General features: G+C 45.7%; 1 protein-coding gene across 3 annotated transcripts in view; it reads right to left on the reverse strand.

Annotated features, from left to right (window-relative positions):
- PP2D1 (protein phosphatase 2C like domain containing 1) overlaps nt 1–6,085 on the reverse strand; it is a 38,195-nt gene extending 32,110 nt beyond the window's left edge. For 2 of the 3 annotated variants that reach the window (XM_070727252.1, XM_070727249.1), the window contains exon 1: nt 6,008–6,085. The gene's annotated coding sequence lies outside the window, so the exon portion shown is untranslated. Of the gene's footprint in view, nt 1–4,768; nt 4,933–6,007 lie in introns of those variants that run through there. The other variant, XM_070727250.1, reaches the window with a different exon arrangement.
- Between the last annotated feature and the right edge of the window lie 3,584 nt (nt 6,086–9,669).

Raw genomic sequence — 9,669 nt, forward strand, 5'->3', positions numbered from 1 at the left:
GGATCTAATCAAAGAGTCACTCTGTCAGGGTGGAAGGCGCAGAGGTCGGCCGAACCAATAACGCCGACAATTCTGAAATCCTGCGTGCAGAAGTAATAGCCACTAGAAAGGTTACCTTAGCTGATAGACTGCATAGAGAGACCTCCCGCAATGGTTCAAAAGGAGGTCCCGTAAGGGCCCGCAAGACCAGTGTCGGGGCCCAGGATGGGAAATGATGAATGACTGGAGGAGACAGTCTTGCTGCTCCTCGGAGAAAATCCTTTATCCACGGATGGTGAGAAACTGGACATAGAGGATCTGGTCAGAAAACCGTGGCTATGGCTTACCTGCATAGGGCATTTGGTGTTAGGCCCTTGTCAAGGCCTTTTTGCAAGAAGTCTAAGAGGTGGAGTACAGAAGATGATTGAGGTTGTATCGTCTGAGTCATATAGAACCAGCAGTAGGCCGCCCAAGTGGCTTGATATATGCGTGTTGTCAATGGTCGACGGGCTGCTTGAATGGTTTGAATGACTTTGTCAGGAAGATGTTCTTTCCTCATGCAGTCCCCTTCAATTGCCACACGGCAAGTCTCCACCACAGGGGGTCCGGGTGAATTATCGACCCTTGAGTCAGAGAGAGCTGGTGGTGAGGGATGGTCCATGGTGGGGATATTGATAGGTCCATAAGGTCCATGAACCATGGACATCTGGAACAATATGGTGCTATCAATAGCACCTCTGCCTATTCCAGAAGAATCTTGGAAATTACTCTGGAGATCAGACGCACTGGAGGGAATGTGTATAGTAGTCCTCCCGGCCAAGGTGAAATCAGAGCGTTCACTTGTTCGGCTCCCTGGGTTGGAAAATGGGAGAAGAATCGTGGAACCTGATTGTTGTGATTTGTTGCAAATAAATCCACTTGTGGCATGCCGTAGCAGTGAACAATGTCCTGGAGTGCCTCCGAATTCAGGCACCATTCCCCTGGGTCGAGAGTCCTTTGACTTAGCCAGTCCGCTTGTGTGTTCGACGTTCCCGAGATATGTTCTGTATGAATCGAGGCCAGGTGTTACTCTGCCCAAGTAAAGAGGTTGTGTGTCTCCTGCATTAAGCATCTGGATCTCGTGCCTCCCTGATGATTCAGATGGGTGCGTGTTGCTACGTTGTATGTCAAAATGAGAACATGCTGTCCCTCAACCAGGTCTGCAAAGCTCAGCAGTACTCGGAACACCGTTCGAAGTTCCAGCAGGTTGATGTTGTAGTTGATCTGTTCCTCTGACGAACATAGTCCCTGGGCAACCTGGTATCTGGAATGTGCTCCCCAGCCGGTGAGACTGGCATCTGTGGTAATGGTCACCTCCTGATGGTAAAGGAAGCATGACCACCTGGTTAGGGCCGGGGAGTTCCACCACGAGAGGGAATGGCGGACTTTGGTTGTTAGTGCCACTCACCGCCTGGAGTGGCTGACCTGTGCCCTCTGAAAGGGGAGCAGGAGCCACTGTAGTGGTTGGGCATGAAAGCGTGCCCAAGGCACAATGTCTATAGAAGAGATGAACAGTCCCAACAAATGGGATAAGAGTGTTAAGGGAACTCTGCCTTGGTGCTTTATAGAGCTCACCACTGTTTTGATTTTCTCCTGTTGCTCTGGTGATAGGTAGACCTTGCAGGTTGATGAGTCTATTATGGTACCCAGGTGGAGTAGGCATCTGGTTGGAAGAAGATGACTCTTGTCATAATTGATGGTAAATCCTCACATCTCCAAGGATTCTATGGTGTGAGCTAGATCCCTCCAGGCCTGTTGTGGATTTTTGGACAGGATAATTATGTCGTCGAGATACACTAGAAGTCATAGCGAACAAGTCCTGAGGTCAGCCGTCAGCACATCCAACAGCTTGGTGAATGCTCTCTGTGCCGATGACAGGCTGAATTGCATTGCCCAGTACTGGAAGTGCTGGTCGTGAATGCAGAAGCGGAGGAAGCGACGATGTTGAGGGTGAACCGGTACATGTAAATATGCTTCCTTTAGGTCTATGGAAGACATCCAGTCATGCTGTCGGATCGATGCCAGGATTGTGTGTAAAGAATGCATCTTGAACCTCTGATATCGGATGTAAATGATTAGTTGTCTGATGTTCTGGATTAAACAACAGCCCCAAAAGTCTTGGGAACCAGAAAGACTATGGAGTAGAATCCGTGTCCCTTCTGTGGTTACGGTACCGGTTCTATTGCCACAATGTCTAGTAAATGTTAAACCTCTTGTAATAACAGAGTCTGCTTTCGTAGATCTGTCAAAATTGGACATTGAACAAACCTGTTTGGAGGAATTTGTAAGAAATTTAAGTGCAGGCCTTGCGCTACAGCGTCTAGTGCCCAAGCGTCTGTAGATATAGATTCCCAATAGTCGATGAAGTACTATAGTCAACCACCTATGGGAATTTCGTGAGTGGAGTCACTTTTGTCTGCAATAACCGCCTCTGTTGTATCCCCTAAAGGATCTATGGAGTTGTTGAAATTGGCGGGTTCTGTCTCCATAACTGGTTCAGTCACCTCTGTAAGATGACTGTGGGTAACCCCCTTGCCCATAGGTCCTGGCGACTGGGGTCATGGTCATGGAGGACTCCGCCGGAAAGGGCTGTCTTATGAAATAAGGAGCCCCACATCTATCTTGTCTCCTGGCTGATCTTGGTAACACATTTTTCTTGTCTCTATCCTCAATTAAAACGGTGTCCAATGACTCACCAAAGAGTTTGGACCCCTGATAGGGTGCCGTGGCCAGGCGCCACTTTGCTTTTGTATCTGCTTGCCAGGAGCGTAACCATAGTAAACAACGAGCTGAGAGACTGGTTGCAAGTGCTTGGGATGAAAATTCGGCTGCAGATTAGGTGGCATCTGCAGAGAACTCTGTGGTTGCTATGAGTTTATTAATATCCTGCCGCAACCGAGTGTCCTCTGGGCTGAGTCTAGTGAGGATATCTTGTAGCCATAGGATTGAAGCCCTATTGAAGAAAGATGCAGCAGATACTGCTCTCAGCGACCAAGTGGATAATTGGTGTAATTTCCTAGTCAGGTTCTCAGCTTTCCTATCATCAGGCCTCAAGCCATCTGTCATATCCGATTGCACCAAGGCACTGGAGTTCAGCGCCATCACAGGTGTGTCTACTGATGGATACTACAGAAGAGCCTCTAGCTCTAGATCAAATGAATAGAATTTCCGGTCCAAGACCGAAGGCCCCAGGGCTGCGGCGGGATGTTGCCAAGGTCTCTTTATGTTTTCTGAAAAAATGGGAGACAAAGGTATGTGTTCTGAGTCTCCGTGGCTCTTTGAATAGTCTAGTCACTGGCAAAATGCCCACAGACTGACCTGCAGGCCTTTCTGTGATCTCCAAGGCCACCGTCTGTTTTGCTTTGTATAGTAAGGTATGAAAAAGTAACAGTTTAAATAAGCCGACGAAAGCGGGCTGTTCCGATAAGTTGGACTCATCTTCCACAAGGTCATCCTCCAGGTCCATGGCCACCTCTCTCGGTCCATGCTCTTCCTGGAAAGATTCAAATAGAGATGGAGGTGGAGCCGGTGCTGCCCAGAGTTCCTGGCGGCTAGTACGGGATGGCATTGGCGATAATAATAATAATGATAATGATGATGATGATGGTAATGATAATAATAATTTATTAGATTTGTATGCCATCATTCTCCGAGGACAGATGGGCGTTGTTGTGCTCCTACAGCAATGCCCTGCGAATATGCCAAGGCTATCATGTCCTGGAGTGATGGGGACATGGTCTGCCAATTATCTACGGAGGCCTGCTGCAGTTGGAGTGAATGTGGCTGCTGCAGGTTGTGGCTGAGATGGCTGGGGCCAAGGTTGAGTAATTGGCCTGATCCACTCAGATCTTTGAACCCCTTCTGGTGGCAAAGAAATGCTTGAGGGGTGGTCTGGAGACAGGTCCCCTGTTCTGGTTAAGGAGGGTCCCTCAAATGGTATTGTTGGAAGGGCAGTTAAGGCTAAAGAACTCTGCTGATGCGGCAGGATAGAGCTAGCTGATGGTCTATTTCTGGCCACTTCCAGCTGGGCCTCAAGGGCCTTGATTTTCTTCTCAGCCTCCTTCAAAGCAGTTGAAGACTGAAAACTCTTGCTCTTGGACTTAGAGTTATGGCCTCTTTTCTTTCCTTGGAAGACAAGGAAGCAGCAGGGTCGCTGGAATTTGCCTGTGGCTGGTGAGACATGGTACAAGGGGGGTAGTAACACTCATGGTGCTTTTATTTATTTATTTAATTAATTAATTAATTAATTAATTAATTAATTGGATTTGTATGCCGCCCCTCTCCGAGGACTTGGGGCGGCTCACAGCATATACAAAAATAGGACAATAATATAAATCCAATTAATGCTCCATTAAAACGACCCTTCAATTCAGTTAAAAGAGTAAAACCTATGAAACCAATCATTCAGCACTTCATACTTAAAACATTCATTGATCAGGGGGAAGATCTAAAAGTCCCAAGCCTGGCGGCAGAGATGAGTTTTTAGGTTCTTTCGGAAGGCAAGCAGGGTGGGGGCAGTGCGAATCTCTAGGGGGAGCTGATTCCAGAGGGTCGGGGCTCCCTCAGAGAAGGCTCTTCCCCTAGGTCCCGCCAGCCGGCATTGTTTGGTCAACCAGACCCTAAGGAGGCCAACTCTGTGTGACCTCACCAGTCGCTGGGATTCATGTGGCAGAAGGCAGTCTCGGAGATAATCCCAGCAAAATGGCGATGTAAGATTGCCCCTGGGTCTCCTATTAATCACATCACCTACCTGACGAATTGTAATTGGTTGCAGTCCTTGTCAAGCTCCTAGCAGCCTTCTCATTGCCATGGGAACTCCCCTTTCAAAATGGCGGGCGCGAGCCAGGTGGGAAACAACCAGCTCTCCAAAATGACAGAGGTGCACAGTCACATTGCATACTGCCTGGTAGGCCCGGAAACACCTCAAAATGGCGGGAGCAACATCAGGTAACTAGGAGAACTTTCTGGCACGGATGCCGACTCGATCCAGTCCTCTCTGGTATAGCCGCCCACCTCACTGTTGAAGATTGACAGCGGAAAGGGCCGACAAACAGTTGATTTGAAGCTCGCCGGGAATCGCTTTCACCCTGTTAGGAAGCCGATCGTTTAAAGGTGCACCGGAGGCTCTGTTCACTGGCGGTTACTTTCCCCTGGTAGCGTGGGGGGGGGGGTCTGATCATGAATGTCAGGGACCCCAGACCAGCGATCCCTGTCCTCAAGGCAATACTCCGGAGAGCAGTGGCCTCTCAGAGATTGAAGAGTTGGGGAGCAATACTCCTGAGGGCAGTGGCTCCCAAGCTTCCAGGATCCTAATATCTGTTCCTCCTGTACAAAGAGAGAGAGAGAGAGAGAGAGAGAGAGAAACAATTAGAGAAAGATTTTTTTTTTAAATGAAATTCCTGTGTGGAGAGAAAAACACTCATAGTCCCTACACTATGACTGAGTTTTTAAGACTGACCTAATGGGGCAGCTAGTGGGCGGGATGTAATAATTATGTTGATTTATAACTCAGTCCCTGCCAATGAGGCTGAAGAATAACCCACATTGGACTCTCTGAGCTGAAGATTGCTACATAAAATAAGATGCATTTCAGATCTATTATACAACATGAGCTAAAGTTTCAACATAATATCTGATGTCTCTGTAATAAATATTTAGAAGCTCAATTAAATCCTTTTAAGTGATTTGTATTTCAATCTTGATACCCCAAAGAATAAAAGATGATGTAGTTCAACATTACTGCAAAATACTATTTTAAAAAATAAAGCTACTGAAATATACTCTTTATTTCTGGTTTGTTTGTCTATTGTAACTGAAATGTGTAATTATCTTTAGGCATGCAGTAGCTTTGGCAATTGGTTTACTTTTGTTAAATCTTCTCTATTTGTTTTCTTCAGACAAGGTATTCAGTCTTTACCCCTCTCTATCTAATCACAGCCTTCTTGAATTTATTATGCTTTTCACTCAGTGAAAATCTGTAAATCAGTACCTTAAGCTTCTAGAACGCCATATGTTCTTTGGAATTCCTTTCTCTGTTAGTTGCACATTAATACTGGACTAGTAGTTAAGTCCAGTGTTTACAATTATTACTATAGTAACGGTATCCTTAGCTACTGAGACATTGTTCTGATTTGTATTATGTAGCAAAGCTAAAATTGGTGCTTCCTGTTTTGTTTTGGGCTTAATGGAAGTATCTTTAGCTAGTATCTTAAACTACTGTATATTATTTCATGAACAGATTCTGCTGTTAAAGGCAGAAAAATGAAATAAGGTTGCAAATCAAGACAAACCAAGTTCGTGGATGGATTATATTTCTAAGCTTTCATTTTTTGTGCCTTTAACAGCAGAATCTGTTCATTAAATAATATAGCTTAAGGCAGTGTTTTTCAACCAGTGTGCCATGGCACACTAGTGTGCCGCGAGACATGGTCAGGTGTGCGCGAAGCTTAGAGACAAAGAAAGCAAGAGAGAGAGAAAGAGAGAAAGAAAGAAAGAGAGAAAGAGAAAGAAAGAGTGAAAAAGGGAGAGAGAGAAAGGGAACAAGAGAGAAAGAAAGGAAGAGAGAGAGAGAAAACAAAAGAAAGAGATAAAGAGATAGAAAGAGAGAGAAAGAAAGCAAGAGAGAGAGGGGGAGGGAAGGAGAGAGAGAGAAAGACATAGAGGGAGGTAGTGAGGGAGAGAGAAAGAGAGCAAAAAAGAGGAAGGAAGGGAGAGAAAGAGGGAGGGAGAAAGAAATAGAGTGAAGGGGAGGAAGAGAGAGAGAGATAATTTTTTGTCCAAACTTTTTTTAGCCCCCTCCCCCCCGCTCAATGTGCCCCAGGGTTTCGCAAATGTAAAAAATGTGCCGCGGCTCAAAAAAGGTTGAAAATCACTGGCTTAAGGTACTAACTAATGATACCTCCATTAAGTTCAAATATTAAGGCTATTTCTTTATTTCAGTTTGCCTAAGAAACAAAAACACAAAACAAAACAACAAGCACCAATCTGCTCATTATTAAGGAATATTAATAATGATGGCGCCGAAGAAGGCAGCCTTGATGAAAAGCTCTTAAATAGTTTCTTCATTTTCTACTACTCCCTGCAATTCTCAACGGATTTCATACTCAAGAGACCATCTGCCTAAGAATTAAGATACATTTCTTTAAGGAACAGCTCTCAGCAACTTCACCCCCACCTGTCTTTACAAACATGGAGGAGATTTTAACACAGGAGGAAGCCATTTCCTGGCAACCATGGATCACCAAAAACAAACACAGGTGAAGAGGTAAAAGGGCGGGAATTTTAAATAGACTAAGGAACAAAGGAATTTTAAAAAACCGCTCCCTTCTTACCAATTTACGTTCACTTGCCAACAAGATGGATGAAATACTGCTTTTAAACAGATCCAATTCTCATTTTCACAATGCATCTATGCTTTGCTGATAATAGTATGCATATACGGGGTATTTCACGCAGATAGGAATGCAGAATTAACAGAGAAAAAAACGTGAGGCTTATGTATATACTATATCAACAACAGCTGGTCTGAGGACATCACCATTATACAAAAATTCTGTGATGAAAACTTGAGTCTTTAATTATTAATTGCAAACCCTTTTATTTTCCTTGAGAGATTAATTCTTAATATCTGCGGTTTACGTCCCTCCACAAGCATCTGTAAAAAAGGCACTAAGAACTCTAGTTGATCAGATTACAGAGGCTGAAGCCAAATACAGTGGTACCTCATGATACAAACCCCTCATCATACGAACTTTCTGAGATACGAACCCGGGGTTCGGAAATTTTTTGCCTCTTCTTCCGAACTTTTTCTGCCTTACGAACCCGCCGCCCGAATGCTGAACCTGGAAGTTTGACAAAAGTTCGGGTTCGGGTGGCCGCCGAGAAGCCCCGCCGCCCGGCTGTCACCTTTTGAAACAGCCAAGGGGCTTCTTGGCGTCCTCCTGAACCCGAACGCCAAACCCGAACTTCTGGGTTTGGTGTTCAGGAGGCCGCCGATAAGCCCCACTGCTCGGCTGTTGCTTTTTGAAACAGCTGGGGGGCTTCTCAGCGTTCTCCCGAACACCGAACCCAGAAGTTTGGCAAAAGTTTGGGTTCGGCATTTGGGTTCAGGAGGATGCTGAGAAGCCCTGCCACCCAGCTGTCAGCTTTGCAAAAGAGCTGCGAAGCTGTCGGGCCGGTCGGGAGAATCAAACGGAGGTGGGGAATACCAATAGGGAATTCCATGGGCGGAGCTTTGACATCACGAAGACGTCCTTCCTGGAGTCCACGTTTCGGCTGGCCAGGAAGGACGTCTTTGTAACGTCAAAGCTCCGCCCATGGAATTCCTTATTGGGATTCCCCACCTGCGTTTGAGCCTCCCGACCGGCCCGACAGCTCCGCAGCTCTTTTGCAAAGCTGACAGCCAGGCGGCGGGGCTTCTCAGCGTCCTCCTGAACCCGAACGCCGAACTTGAACTTTTGCCAAACTTCCGGGTTTGGCGTTCGGGAGAACGCCGAGAAGCCTCCCGGCTATTTTAAAAGGCGACAGCCGGGCAGTGGGGCTTCTCGGCGGCCTCCCAAATGCTGAACCCGGAAGTTCAGCAAAAATGCCGAGAACCCCCCCGGCTGTTTCAAAAGGCGACAGCCAGGCGGAGGCGCCCAGCGGAGCGCCATTTTTACGGGGGGGTTTCTGGCACACATTAATTGACTTTACATTGTTTCCTATGGGAAACATTGTTTTGTCTTACGAACTTTTCACCTTACGAACCTCCTCCGGGAACCAATTAAGTTCGTAAGACGAGGTATTACTGTACTCTGATTCACTGGCCATTATTTGAGAGATTTAAGCAACGCAAACTTAAGAGATGAGCTACTTAACTACTTTCAACATGTAAATTGTCCTACCAGAGGCAATAATATCTTCAACCATTGCTACACAACAGTAAAACATGCTTATCATTCCTTACCAAGAGCAGCTGTGGGCCACTCTGATCATTGCATGATTCACCTTGTACCTCTTATAAACAAAGATTTAAAGCCACAAAACCAACAATTAAATCAGTGAGGACTTGGACTGAAGAAGCAAAGTTAAAGCTACAGACTTTCTTTGACTGCATAGACTGGAATATTTTTAAAGATACCTCTGCAGACCTAGATGAACTCACAGACACTATAATATATGTCAGCTTCTGTGGAGGCCTATGTGTACCAACTAGGACCTTGCAAATATACAGTAACAATAAACCTTGATTCACAGCCAAACTTAAGCTGTTACATCATTCCAAAGAGGAAGCCTACACAAACATGATAGAATGATGTACTATCAAGCCAGAAATATATTAACAAGGGAGATCAGAGCAGCAGAAAGAAACTACAGTGGTACCTCTACTTACAAACTTGATTTGTTTCGTAACCAGGTTCTTAAGTAGAAAAGTTTGTAAGAAGAAGAAATTTTTCCCATAGGAATCAATTTAAAAGCAAATAATGTGTGTGATTGGGGAAACCACAGAGAGGGTGGAGGCTCTCTTTCTTCCCAGGAGATTCCTATAGAGGCCCCACGGAGGCTTCTACCTGCCTTTTCTGATCCTGCTTCCTCCCAGGAGATTCCTACAGAGGACCCATGGAGGCTTCTACCTGCCTCTTCCGGCCCTGTTTCCTCCTAGGAGAATTCTAG

This window comes from Erythrolamprus reginae, chromosome Z (assembly GCF_031021105.1).
Source record: "Erythrolamprus reginae isolate rEryReg1 chromosome Z, rEryReg1.hap1, whole genome shotgun sequence".
NCBI lineage: Eukaryota > Metazoa > Chordata > Lepidosauria > Squamata > Dipsadidae > Erythrolamprus > Erythrolamprus reginae.